Here is a 15,275-nt window from a genome sequence, read left to right as displayed (position 1 = left end):
TTAGGATGCCTCCTGGATGTCTCCTGTAAGAGGTGTTCTAGGCACGTCCAACTGGTAGGAGGCCAAACGGCAGGCCCAGAACATGCCAGAGGGATTATACATCTCATCTAGACTAGGAATGCCTGAGGGACACCTGGAGTACTTTGCTCAACCTGCTACCCCCTGTGACCCAGCCCAAGATAACCACATGAAAATGGATGGATGGATGGGCATACATTAGATCAAATATATATTCTCTATTCCCTTCTTTGGGTCAATGCAACTGTAGAAACAAACACAAAACTCACAGAGTAAACACAACCTCAAGACATTATGAAGCAAAAATGAAAGTGTAGACTAAAAATGAAGAAAATCTGAGCGAGAAATAAATGACAGCAAGGATGGAAAGAGCAATAAAAGATAAAAGTCAGAAAAAGCAAAATGTTACTGTAACAGAAGAGAGGGAGAGGGGAAGTGGGGAGAAACAGAGAGAAAAAAGTAACTCCCAGCAGACTTCGGCAATTAAGAGCACCTCGTTAAGGAAGCTCTCAGTGACTAATGGATGAGACACACAGGCGTACACACACACCGCAGGGGATGAGTGATGGGCAGATGTAGACATTTAACAGCTTCTGTAGTGCGGTCTTTGCATCTTTTTCCTTCATTTTCCTCCCCTCTCACCCTCTCTCATCCCCAGCTTACGTATAACATCTGAAAAAATTACTTTCCCATCTATGCAATATACTGTTTCCCTGCCTGTGGCTTACACCTCCCTCAATAATTTAACACAAGCAAGGTTTGCACTTTGCCCCAAGTGGCACTCCATGATAATTGGCTGGAGGTTTTGAAGGTCATCGTCACTACCAAGAAACCTGAAAGATGTTGTCAGTATGTTATGTCTTCCTCGCAGTGTTCTGAGAAAACAGTGTCATTGCTTTTTGTGTGCAGAGATAAGTATTTGTTGACCATGACCATGCTCTGTATCAGAGTTGCATTTGCATAACTAGGCTGCCTCTGCAGTGTCTCAATTAGCAGGAGCGGGATACTTTACTACAGCACGCAGCCCCACTTTGTGATTTAGGCTGATTAGATGAGTGTGTTTTTACATAACTTCAACATCACAGCAATGGGTGGTCACTGAATCTAGATTTCTGTTTTCTCTTTGCAATGTTGCAATGCTGAACTGTAATGAATGTAACATAAGTGTGTCTGGCTGGAGTCCTTGAACATGATAACTCCCTGTATCCTCAGAATTAAATCAAAGTAAGGTTCAATGTTGTCCAGCTCTGTCTGCTTTACCCTCTGAGTCCTGAGTGCACCAGCAGCTGTCCCATGATGTTACGATTAATCCATCGCACACACTGCAACGTGGCTTGTAGTATCTATATTTAGCCACAAGTCCTGCGGCTCACAGCAAGGGCCTAGACACGTTGTTTGTTGTCTGGAGATTAGAAAAGCCCACTTGTGTTTGGAAGGTCACAAGTCACAAGTTTGAATTACAGTTTAGCCTGAGAAGATGTTGATGTTGGAAGGTAAAAGTACTGTTGATAAAATATAGCTCTTTAGTAACATCTAGTGGTATCTGTTGGGAACGATAAAAAAAATTGCAGATGCATGTCCTCCATTACCCCCTCTTCTTCCTCATCTTCTGCTTAGTCCAAAAAACGGTTACAGCCACAAGTAGGCTAACAATATGTGTTAGCTGTTTGTGTGACACAAGTAAAATCTAAAATTTAAATGCATTTTAATGAATTAAGATATAAAAGTATGAAATATAACATCAAAATGGAGAAACATCCACCCAAAGAAATCTACATGTATTGAGATAACAGCAAGAATACAAACCCATTGTTAATTGAGATTTATTTTATCAATGCCCATTTAAAGTTATAACTTCCCCTCTCTGGCAACAAGTCCTCAAACCCATACAACCACATATGTTGCTTTTTCCTACACTCTTACATGACCTACGGGAACATCTCTTAAATTAGCGACCCTACTGGTTTAGAAAAAGAGACTTGGTTAGGCATTGTTATACGGAAGCACTATAGGGCCCTAGCCCTAGAATTGTCTTTTCTTTACTCAAAATGATTACCTCAAATTAACTTAACATTGGCACGGCACAAGGGCAGTGACCTCTTGAATCGAAGTCCTGTGTTTGTTCAACTCATCATTCTGCCCTCACCATCTTAGTATGCAGACTTGTTGCTCTTATACTGCATCACCATAAGTTAATATGGGTCACAATATGCTTCATGTATGATCAGTGATGTTATTCTATGAGGGATGACAGTCTACTCTCTGGAGTCAACGTGAGGTGAAAAATTCATGAAAATATATGACACAAAGGGGGTTCCAAGCATATTGGGGCACTGACCCTCCTTTGCCATTTCCACCCGCCTGAGTAGATTGAACACTTTTAGTTAGTTTAAGAGAGATTCAGTATTTCAGGGAGTAAAGAGCTGGACAGCTTGTGCCTGTTGAAAAAGCTTTTAAAACTCAGCAGCTACGATCAGAGAAGTGACTGGCACTGATCAGCAGCACTTACAAACAGTCTCAGATAAATTACCGTCACTGCGTTCAAAGGAAAATTACAGATTGCACCTTAAATTGGGTAACATTCTCCCTGAACAACCTCTGCAGCACTGATTGTACCGAACTGCCACCATTGGTGATTGCACTTCCCAGGTGTGAACATGCCGAAATGAAGCAAACTCTAACTTTTAACGGGCCTAAGAAAGCAACTGGGAGCTGTAAGCTGTGCTTTACAAGCCCTCTTTTGCAAAGATAACAAAGCTATTTCTTTTTTGTTCAGCCAATTTTGCTCCCATACACTATTTGATATGACTTAATAATGTCTGTCGATACATAACGATGAGAATAATGATTGGCTAAAGAAAAAAATAACACGTTAGCTTGGAGAGACTGAGTTAGGGAACCTGCAATGGCATGATAATGAGCATAAAAAAATCTACTCTCCATACTCCAAATACTAGGAACAAGGCTATAATTTCTTTCATATCATTTTAATTTTGATTTTCAAGTTTTTATTTAATGATTGTCTCATCTGGTGGCGCAATTACATTTTTAATGGGAAACCAAATTGAGTTGAAATTGTTCCCTGCATTTAAAAAACCTGAACCGCCCGCTGCTTTGATTGAAGGATGAAGTCACATTTTCCTGCCCACGTTTTCCCCTCTCTTTTTCATGTTCACTCCACCTGTCTTTAGGGATTCATCTTATCTTGACTGCTGCTGTTTATTTCCACACAATCCTTTGTCAGCCATGGCAGCTTTTGAAGTGGCAGACTGAAATGAATGCATGCACTTTGCCATGCCCAACTGATTAATCACTTCATTTCTGTGTTTGTGCTGTCGGTAAAGTTTCACTTTACTTTATAAACACCCAAGTTCTTATCATCAATAACGCTCGATATTGTTTTATCGCTCCACTTTACTATATCTTTTTGAAACATGCTTATACGCCACGGTCACAATTCACTACCAGCGCCACCCACAGTGATAGATGATGATGATATATTGTGATAAGATAGATGATGATATTCTGCCTGAACAGACCAAACAGGAGACATAGTCAGAGTGAGGAAAAACAAAGGTAATATTTGATAAATGGGAGGGAGGGTGGGGTGGCTCTAAAAAACACAATAAGAGACAGTCACAAAGAGAAAAAATGGACAAAAAAGTATGTGCGAAGATGAAGAAAGAGCTGAGATACTACTATAAATCATACACTTTAAAAATTATTACCATTTTCACTATAGTTATTATGGGTCTTATTTTTCCCACTGTTTTTTTTTTGTGCCTCGAGACTGCTCTTATTAATAGAAAAAAGGTGCAAAATGAATAGTAGCCGCCTCAATGAGCACTATTGGACTTCACGCCTCCTAATAATTAATATCCAAATGTCCTGTGTTTGTATTGTGCTCATTTTTACTTTCTGAATTTTCATCAGCTACTTCAATGAGAAATCACTACAATTAGTTTTGTATTAAAAAGGACTTAAAATCTTGAATCTGTCTCCATCTGACACGCTGAAAAAGGAGACAGAGGAAGAGTTAAAGGATTAATTAGTGAGAGAGACCAAATGTAACTGTGTGTGTGTGTGTGTGTGTGTGTGTGTGTGTGTGTGTGTGTGTGTGTCAGAGAGAGTTACACAGAAAATAAAGAGACAGAGAGTGGTAATATCCTTGTGAGACCTCTGTATTTACTGCACTGTTAAGCAGCATTCATTTATCTTGTGAAAAACCTGCTACACACACACACATGCATATACACATATGGCCCAGTGTGGGACTTCTCCCCAGACAGTTCCTCTAATTAGCTCCTTTTAAATGAATGGGTTAAGCAGAGCTCTTACAGTATGTGCTGGCACTATAATGCAGCTTATTTCACAGCCACACACAGACACAAACACAAACTCACACGTACACTCCCAGAGGAGAGTATACATTTAAATATAAAGTATAATTTCCTCCTTCTTTTTTTCAAACAAATCTAAAAGAAGCATCCTGGTTACTTCATTTCGATTTCTCAGTAGAAGAAGAAATGCTGGCAGGGCTGTCGAGATGGAACTGCTGTTTACGTATGAAACACTCAGGATTTATCTTGCATGAAGTCAATTCAAGTCAAGTCAATTTTATGTATAAAGTTCATTATCACAAATCACAGTTTGCCTCAAAAGTTCAAAAAAACTAAACATCACTAAGTCATATGTCAAGGCATACAGTAACATAGATACCAATGTTGTTACAGCAAGGCAGTGGAGGAGCAAGATCCCAGGCTGTTTGTGTACATACCTACACAAAGTAATGCACTAGAATTTGATATAACCCATGCAATCAGGAGAGCTGCAATTATGTGACCAGTGTGCCGAAGTGAGTAAAAAAGGGAATAGTATACAGAGCAAAAGTCTGCATGAGGACGTAAGTTGCAGTGGTGGATGGGTCAAACAAACACTGGACTTTCCTGCTGAAGACCGGTGTTCAGGACCATTTAAAAACAAACAAAACTTAGAGTTATTTAAGATATGTCATCAACATGTTTCTTTTTCTAAACCTTTATTTAATCAATTACGTAACTTTATGTTAAGTATATAACATTTACGCAGGGAAATGTGCACCCCAACTACATGCAGACTTCTGGGGATGTGCGTGCCACAAGCTTGTGCAGACCACAGACCTGTATAGTGGTTTTAGACTTTAGACTAGAATAAAACATCTGGAGGAGGTTAATAGAGTTGAATTGAGTGCATCATGTTAGAAGCAAAAAGGGATACTGGAGTAAAGAAGGTTGGGAAAAACGAAGCGAGAGGAGACAAAACGGGGAGGGAAGTGCTTTATGCTCGAGGAGTAAGATGAGATAGTAGGACATATAAGGGAGCAGAGACAATGGAGGGAAAGAAAGAGAAGGACATAAAAGAAGAGGGCGGAAAGCAAGAGAAGCAAAAAACGAAGAAAAATTAAATGGATAGATGGTCCTTGTGGAATCAGCTGCTAGTGCTATACACATTCACACACACCAGATGGTGGGGATGTTTTATATGTCATATTTATAAGAAATACCCATGTATAATTCGTGTGGTACCTCTCCACCCCTTCTTTTTCCTTCTTTTGTTTTCTCTTTAGGTGCTATTTAAAAGAAGTCTATTCTGGATGAATATAGATTTTGTTTTAATTCGTACCCTCTAAACATCCAGGGGGCTTTGCAGTCACAGGGACATAAAAGTACAGTTGTGTAGCCTGTATTCTACAAAGGTACTGTATATAAACTCTATTTAAAATACAAAAAAAACGATTAAAAATCGTATAGAACATGGACAAACTCCCACAGCAACCTTTTCTTCAGGCTCAAACTCCCCCAGATCTGGCACTGTTATAATAACTACCCATCTCCTGCAGCCACTCCTCTGTCCAAAACTATATTTAATATGTTTTATTGCCAGCTTAAGTGTCTTAACAGCTGCCCTGACCCTCACTAGAGTGACAAGAATACTGCTGAGAAGACACAAACTTAATTCTTTCACACTTATGGTCATAAACTATACACCCATAGACCTTGAAAGTGTCGAGGTGGGCGCACTTCTTCAGCAATGCAAAACAATACAAGGGGCTTCCACCCCCTATCAGCTATTTTAGATAGCGAGTAGTCATCAGAAAGTTAAGGCTATATAATTGTAACATCCCTGGCTTGATTCCCTTCTCTTCCCCACATTTCCTGTCTGCAGAGTATCTCTACTGTCACTATCCACTAGAGGCAAAATGCCCAAAAAATAAACCTTAAAAGAATCTGAATAAACTTGTCCAAGAAACAACAGCGTCCAAGAAATGTATGTCCTGTATGTGCACACAAACGTGGCACAATAAACGGAACAAAAACTGCCACAATCCAATGCTTTTAATGGTAATCTGAAAAATGAAAAATGAAACCAGAAACCAAAAATCAATGCAAAACAAAAATCACAGTTCATTGAATGGCCACTTGAGGCTGACTCCAAAACCAAGTCAATCCCCATAGACCCCCATATCAAAATAATGGACATTAAAGCACAAATAAACATGGTTACAGTCTGGTACAAAAACAATTTTGGTCTCTACAGCTCATTTTAACATTCATGAGAACTACAAAAGGTGATTTTTTATATAACTCATCCATTTTATTAAGGCCCAAATTTACGCATATTTATGTACGGGGCCACTGAGTGGCTGGCTGTCTACCGATAATGTCCTCAAGTGTCGATCAGATCCAGCCCTCGCTCCTCCACAGCTCCAGCCAGTCAACTAAATATGGTCACATTTGGCTCCAAAAGGCCAAGATGGCAACGAATGAAATGATGAACTTGGGCTTCAGAAGGGCAGTCCAGAAACCAATGAGTAACGTCACAGTAGCCACTTCAATTATTTATACAGTAGGATTTGAACCCAGAAAAATATGAAATTCTATGATCATAGAATCTAAAACTGTTCTGCAAAGTCCTGGAAAGTTTAAGTCTGAGCTGTGGGGGAATATGGATACAAACAAACAAAGAGAAAACAATCCTGAGGAATGTTCCTCTTAATCAAACATTCCTTTGTTTATCCCAAATAAATAGGACAGATTTATACAACAAAAATGAGAAATAAAGTGACAAATGTGTAGAAATTATGCACAAAAGCAAGAGATACCCGAGAGATAAATTCTGTGTGTAAGAAAGTCCTTAAATCCTGAATGAAGTTTACTGCTGTTTATTGAAGTAACTTGAGGACTTGAATCAAACTCATCAAAAACTTTTAAAGAAATTATCTTACAGTAATGAGCACACTGAACAAACTCACACACAATTCATCATTTACAAGTCTCCTCTTCATAATGAGCGCAAATTCTTTTTATTTCCTTCTATCATTCATCGTTTGACATCCTTCTCTGTGGCATTAATAAGTCATGGATGTGCTTTTTGTGCATAACACCTCCCAGTATGGCGGCAGGGGAGGCGGGCTGGTGAGAGAATGCGTGTACACCCTAAAATATTCAACAGCCCTATGTTCTGCAGCTGTTGACCTGCATGCACTGTGTGGAGACAGACCGTGTGTGTGTGTGTGTGTGTGTGTGTGTGTGTGTGTGTGTGCAGCATATAACCTGATTACAGCTCTGATTACCTGTTGGGATGGTATGAATATTTTAAATCCCCCAAAATCAGGTCTGAAAATAAATGATGATGTTGATGTTAATAAGGATGATGGTGGAGATAATGATGATGATATTTGAGTTATAATCGTTTAATTATTTATTAAGGCCCGAGCACTGAACGGTGCCGGGACCCTCTTGGAATGTAAGGAATTATTATGAATTTTCTGCCAAATGAATCGCATTTTTGGAGGTGTTACCATGCTCAAAAACTCATGAAGGTTGGTATGCTCGTCCGACCTGGTAAAAAATTTCGTATTTTTGGGGTTTCAGAAATTGGCGTGGCAAAATGGCTCCACAGCATCCCCTAATGGTATTTTTTGAACCGCTCTTAGTCTGGCCCCTCCCTGGGACTACTTGGGAGATCCTACCAGGGTCTAACTAGCCCTGGACAACACAGCTCCCAGGATCACAGGGACACGCAAACCCCTCCACCACGTTAAGGTAGCGATTCTCGGAGGGGATACTAAATTACATTAATTACATTAAATTATATTTTGTTATATTATGTGATATTATATAAAATTATATTATATTATATTATATTATATTATATTATATTTTAACAGATAATATTACATCATATTATATTTTAACAGATAATATTACATCATATTATATTTTAACAGATTATATTACATTATATTAAATTAAATTGTATTATATTATATTATATTTCATTACATCACATTATATTACATAAAATTTATATTGTATTATATTATATTATATTACGTTATATTGTATTATATTGCATTATATTATCATTAAAGTATTATTCTTATTCTTTTTATTATTATTATTATTTTGTAGAAATGTATATGTTATGTATTTCATTGTTTATTTACATTTATACTTTTCCTTTTATTTATTATTAATATTTTGGCTGTGAGCTTCTAAAATGTAAATTGAGGTCTAAAATATAATATTTATTATTATTATTATTATTATTATTATTATTATTATTATTAATATTATTATGTAGAAATGTATATACTGTCTTTTTTGTTTATTATCTTACTTATATTATATTATATTATAGTAGTGGTAATAAAAGTATAACTGGTATTTGTATTATCATTATAAAGTTCTCTCCTTATTATTATTATTTATTATTATTATTATTATTATTATTATTATTGGAAGTGGCTGCAGATTGCTGGCAGAGGCTGTAGGTGGAGGTCTGGCGCCAACTGTTGCCAAGAATCTGCAGGTGGAGGCGGCAGCTGCAGGCTGCTGGGAGAAGTTGTAGGTGGAGGTTTGGTGGGAGCTGTCTGCCAGAATCTGCAGTTGGGGTGGTTTCAGATTGCTGGCAGAGGCTGTAGGTGGAGGTTGGTGCCAGTTTTCTGCCAGAAAATACAGATGGAGTCAGCATGTGCAGGTTGCTGGGAGAAGCTGTAGGTTGAGGTTTGGTGCCAGCTGTCTGCCAGAAACTACAGGTGGAGGTGGGCGCAGATTGCTGGCAGAGGTTGTAGGTGGAGGTCTGGTGCCAACTGTTGCCAAGAATCTGCCATTGGAAGTGGCTGCAGATTGCTGGCAGAAGCTGTGGGTGTAGGTTTGGCAGCAGTTGTCTGCCAGAACTACAGGTGGAGTCGGCATCTGCAGGTTGCTGGGAGAAGCTGTGGGTGGAAGTTTGTTGGCAGCTTTCTACCAGAATCAGCAGTTGGGGAAAGCTGCAGATTGCTGACAGAGGCTGTAGGTGGAGGTTTGGTGGCAGCTGTCTGCCAGAAACTGCAATCGGAGGCGGCAGCTGCAAGTTGCTGGTAGAAGCTATAGATGGAGGTTTGGTTGTAGCAGTCTGCCAGAATCTGAAGGTGGAGGAGGCTGCAGATTGCTGGCAGAGGCTGTAGGCAGAGATTTGGTTGTAGCAGTCTGCCAGAATCAGCAGTTGGGGTGGCTGCAGATTGCTGGCAGAAGCTGTGGATGTAGGTGTGGCAGCAGCTGTCTGCCAGAAACTACAGGTGGAGTCGGCATCTGCAGGTTGCTGGGAGAAGCTGTTGGTGGAGATTTATTGGCAGCTTCCTACCAGAATCAGCAGTTGGAGGAGGCTGCAGATTGCTGGCAGAGGCTGTAGGTGGAGGTTTGGTGGCAGCTGTCTGCCAGAAACTGCAGTTGGAGGAGGCAGGTGCAGGTTGTTGGCAGAGACTGTAGATGGAGGTTTGGTTGTAGCAGTCTGCAAGAATCTGCAGGTGGAGGCAGTTGCAAGTTGCTGGCAGAGGCTACAGGTGGAGATTTGGTGGAAGCTGTCTACCAGAATCTGCAGGTGGAGGGAGCTGCAGATTGCTGGCAGAGGCTGTAGGTGGAGGTTTGGCAGCAGCAGTCTGGCAGAATCTGCAGGTGGAGGCGGCTGCATATTGCTGGCAGAGGCTGTAGGTGGAGGTTTTGGCAGCAGCGGTCTGCCAGAATCTGCAGGTGGAGGCGGCGGCTGCAGGTTGCTGGCAGAGGCTGTAGGTGGAGGTTTGGCGACAGCTGTCTGCCAGAATCTGCAGGTGGAGGCGGCTGCAGATTGCTGGCAGAGGCTGTTGGAGGAGGTTTGAAGACGGCACTATTTAAAAAATGAAGGTGGCTGTCAGAGGGTCTTTGTTTCGGGTGGAGCAGGACACTTTACAGGTGGTAGACGGAGGTTTGGTGGCAGCAGTCTGCCAGAATCTGCAGGTGGAGGCGGTTGCAGATTGCTGGCAGAGGCTGTTGGAGGAGGTTTGGTTGTAGCAGTCTGCAAGAATCTGCAGGTGGAGGCGGTTGCAAGTTGCTGGCAGAGGCTACAGGTGGAGATTTGGTGGCAGCTGTCTACCAGAATCTGCAGGTGGAGGGAGCTGCAGATTGCTGGCAGAGGCTGTAGGTGGAGGTTTGGCAGCAGCGGTCTGCCAGAATCTGCAGGTGGAGGCGGCTGCATATTGCTGGCAGAGGCTGTTGGAGGAGGTTTGAAGATGGCACTATTTAAAAAATGAAGGTGGCTGTCAGAGGCTCTTTGTTTCGGGTGGAGCAGGACACTTTAGAGGTGGTAGACGGAGGTTTGGTGGCAGTGGTCTGCCAGAATCTGCAGGTGGAGGCAGCGGCTGCAAGTTGCTGGCAGAGGCTATAGGTGGAGGTTTTGGTGGCAGCTGTCTGCCAGAAACTGCAGTTGTAGGAGGCAGGTGCAGGTTGCTGGCAGAGACTGTAGATGGAGGTTTGGTTGTAGCAGTCTGCAAGAATCTGCAGGTGGAGGCGGTTGCAAGTTGCTGGCAGAGGCTACAGGTGGAGATTTGGTGGAAGCTGTCTACCAGAATCTGCAGGTGGAGGGAGCTGCAGATTGCTGGCAGAGGCTGTAGGTGGAGGTTTGGCAGCAGCGGTCTGCCAGAATCTGCAGGTGGAGGCGGCGGCTGCAGGTTGCTGGCAGAGGCTGTAGGTGGAGGTTTGGCGACAGCTGTCTGCCAGAATCTGCAGGTGGAGGTGGCGGCTGCAGGTTGCTGGCAGAGGCTGTAGGTGGAGAGTGTAAACCTGAAGGTGGCTGTCAGAGGCTGTTGTGGAGCAGGAGAGCAAAGACTGCAGGTAGATGCTCAGGCAGCAGTTGGGTGGCTGCAGGCAGAGGGTGGAGGCAGTAGATGATCTGGAAGAAGCTAATTCTGCAGTAGAGTGACAAAAGTGGAGAGGTCTTGCAGCACACAGCTGCTACTTAACTTAAAACTATAACACTTAACACTATAGTACTTAACTTATCCCTATACAACTTAACACTATTAACTTCACACTATAATATGTAACTTAGCACTATAAGACTTAACACTAAAAGGCTTAACTTAAAACTATAATGCTTAACATGACAATACTATTTACATATTTACATATTTGAGCTTAGGTAAGAAACATTTATTTCTTAGCTCTTTTCTGAGGTGGTGTCTGGGGCTGGGGTTCACCTAAAACGTCCACGTCATACTGGGGAGGGAGGTCCCCAACCCCGTATGACACGCCCACACGAACCAGTCCATCCTCATTGACCGATTCGGTGAACGTTGGACGCTCCAGACGCTCCCACAGCTGCTGCTTGATGCGACGACCCAACGCCAGACTGTAAGGGCGCAGCCGGCCATCCTTGAACCTGACAGGACCAGAGGAAACACCAATGAAGTCATCAAGATACATGTGACTAAAAAGAATAATAATTATTGAGGCAGATGATCTGATTGAAAAAGTCATGATCTTGACAGCATACCTCAGCATGCCATCCACGACTTCGTGGTAGATCCTCTGGTACTCCTCAACAGACCGGTTGTGGATCATCAGAGGGGCATCGTCAGGCGGCGCAGCAGTGGAGGGCTGGGGGCTGGGGGCCACAACAGAGCAGGCTGGCAGGTCCTCGGGCGGGATGGTGGCAGACGGCCTGGGGACAAAATTCAAAGGAGAAGCAAAGTCACCAGCTGAGGTGGAGGGCTCAGGAATGGCTACTGAACTGACCACCTCAGGAGTCTCAGAAGATTCGGAAGGACGAGCCGCTGAGGTCCGCTTCCTCTTCTGGGGAGGGGGGCCAGCAGAAGCAAAGGGCTGGTGCTTCAGCTCAGAAGTCCACACCTGAAGGTCAAAAACACACAAGAGGATGTTATTTAACAACATACTTTTATACTCTCACGTTCACATTGGATGCAGAAACAACTTCACAGACATCACAAAGTCACAGATTCTGAATACAGACTGTGTGCATTTCTATGTGGATTAAGCCTTTTCATACTTTCACAGTATTATTACATCACCTATACCTGCTTTTTAATCAAATTAAATACATGGACATCTGACTTTATATTATATGGGACCTCTAAGATATAGGTCAATAAACATTCATTTGAATTTGAAATTTGTACAACAGACAAAACGTTTAATATTCACTATATAGTCTGCCATGTGCAGCCAATCAGATGTCTGAGATGTCTTACCTGGTCGCCGCTGCAGCATGGACACTGTCTGCGGGCCGCAGGCCGCCTGGGTCTCTCAGACCTGCGTGCAGACACTCTGCAGTAGTCGTGTTCCCGAAGGAAGACCGGCACAGCAAACGACTGCAACACACACTCATGTTAGAATAACACATCATAAGTAAAGTACACTATAAAAACCCATGCCACTATTTGGGATACCAATCACATTTAAGAGGAATGAGCTCCTGTTTCTCATTTTACTCTCAACATCTACAAATATAAAAACCCAATACTTATTTGAAACACTCAGTTTAGCGGCTAGAAAAGCAGTTACAAGGAATTAGCTCCAGTCAGATGTCCCATCTGCAGAGAACTGGTATGATATCATTTATGAAATGTTTGTAATGGATTAATTGCCATTTCAATTAGGCTTTAGGAAACTAAAAGCACTTATTCATTCCCTCTGCATAATTTCTACATGTATAACCCATTCATAAAATAGACTCAATTTGAAACAAAAAATATAGAAAATTGTTTTGTCTAAAGAAAGTTTTTTTTTAAAAAAAAAAGTGGACATACTTAAAACATTGAAATTGAAGTTGAAGTTATCTAGTTGTGACACCAATTTAATTAACTGGTACTTACATTAAGTGAATACACCGAAATATGTAAATTTGTGTTCATTCTATGAAGCCTAAAATGTATGCACAGGGGCCCTCTTCATGACAGGACATCAGCGTCAGGTAATGCAGCAGGACTCACCTTCAGTCTCTCATAATGTTAGTTTTTATTGCATGTTACTAAACAATCTGTTTAATGACCACAAACCACCAAGTTTACATATCTGATGTGAATTATTTACTGAGTTAATTTCAAAGTTGTGCTCATGCCTACACTCAAATTCACAATATCACTTTGTAGATAAACTGAGATACATGAAAAGAGAAAATTGTTATCATTATGGGGAAGTTTGAAACCATATTAATATAAACATAGATGCCACATTGACTGTGTCAGCCTGTTGCTGCGATCGTCACCATGTCCGCCATATTGGATGTGGCAGGTCTGCCCTGTAATCAAATACAAGTAAGTGTGAAAACTGTGGGTTTTCTCAATAAAAGGTACCTACATTTAACTGATTTTGATGAATTGTTTTTATATTCAATGATTTATATTTATTTAAGTACTAATAATGACAATCAGTGATACAAAAAAATGAAGTCTGCAAATTAAAAAAAGACACTGTAGCTGTCAGTGAGTCTGCTTTGATTTCTTTTAGCAAGAAATAAAATCCATGACAGAAATGTATATACCCTTATTCTATTGTATGCAATAACTTTTCATGGTATAAAAAAAGTAGGGGTGCAGTAGGCTACTATTATAATATATAAGTATGCACATGATGCAAGTCAGTTATCAATATTTAGTTTGATATTGTATGAGGACAAAGTGTCAATTAACTTGATTTGCAAGACAGCAGATGCTAAATGAAACATTTTCTTTTCTCGCATGTGTAATGTATCTTCTACATTATTTTATTTTATTTTTTCTATCTGAGTCAAACTTTTTGTTACTGTTTTATATTGCACCTGCTGTCTTGCAAATCAAGTTTAATAACCAAAAACAAAAAAACACTCAGTCCTTACATGATATCAAACAAAATATGGACGACTGCATGATTGCATAATTTATTGTGCATATTTATAATAGTAGCCTACTGCAAGTTTACTTTTCTTTTTTTAAAAAAAAAACAAACATGAAATGTTATTGTGTACAATAAAATAAGGATGCATAAGATTCCGTCATTGATTTTTTCATTTTAACTGCTAAAAGTCTTATTTTGATTTGCATTTTTTGTATCACTGATTGTCATTATAAGTACTTCTATGATCATAAATCATTGAATATGAAAAGTTTCATCAAAATCAGTTAAATGTAAATGTTACTGCTCTGTATTCAGGAAACCCGCAATTTTTATATTTAAATGTATTTGTTTACAGGGCAGACCTGCCACATGACACACATGCTGATGTTTGGCCAGCACAGTCAATGCAGCGTCAATGTTTATATGTCTGTGTTCGAAACCGTCTGAACCTGACTGTAAAAGGCAGCTTTTTTGATTGTTTATGTTAACGTTTTTTTATTGAGGCAAATTTATTTCCCCACAGATTCTAAATATTATTATAAGATGAGTCTTCATTGTCACTGAGTCAGCGTCAGTAGCATGTATTATGCATACTATATGACAGTGGGAGTGCAGGAAGTTTATGAAAGCAACTACACAGAAAAAAAGTAAACCATTTTTAATTTAAACAGCCGTTTCATACTTGATGTTGAAATGCAAGCATCACTAAATTCATAGCTTTATATTTTTTCTTTTGAAAATCGTGTTTCTTATTTTTTTAATCTGAATTCACCTCTTTGAAATTAAAATATATCATTACTTGATTTTTACTTTCAAAAACTGAATTTTTGAAACTGCAATTTAAGAAATCTTTATGCAAATCAAGAAATTTTATATTTTAATTTTAAATAGGTGAATCCAACTCTGAAACATGATTTTCAAAATCAAAAATGTAATGCTATGGATTCAGTGGTGTTTAAATGTTGATATTGATATCAAGTGGCTGTTAAAATGAAAATTAATTTGTCTTTTGTTTGCTAGCCTGTTAGCATTGTTTCAGGCGACGGTTAAACATATAAAAGACCTTCAAAGTGTTTGAATCTTACAGTT

Source organism: Plectropomus leopardus, chromosome 4 (genome assembly GCF_008729295.1).
Source record: "Plectropomus leopardus isolate mb chromosome 4, YSFRI_Pleo_2.0, whole genome shotgun sequence".
Taxonomy (NCBI): domain Eukaryota; kingdom Metazoa; phylum Chordata; class Actinopteri; order Perciformes; family Serranidae; genus Plectropomus; species Plectropomus leopardus.
This window is presented reverse-complemented; position numbering follows the sequence as displayed.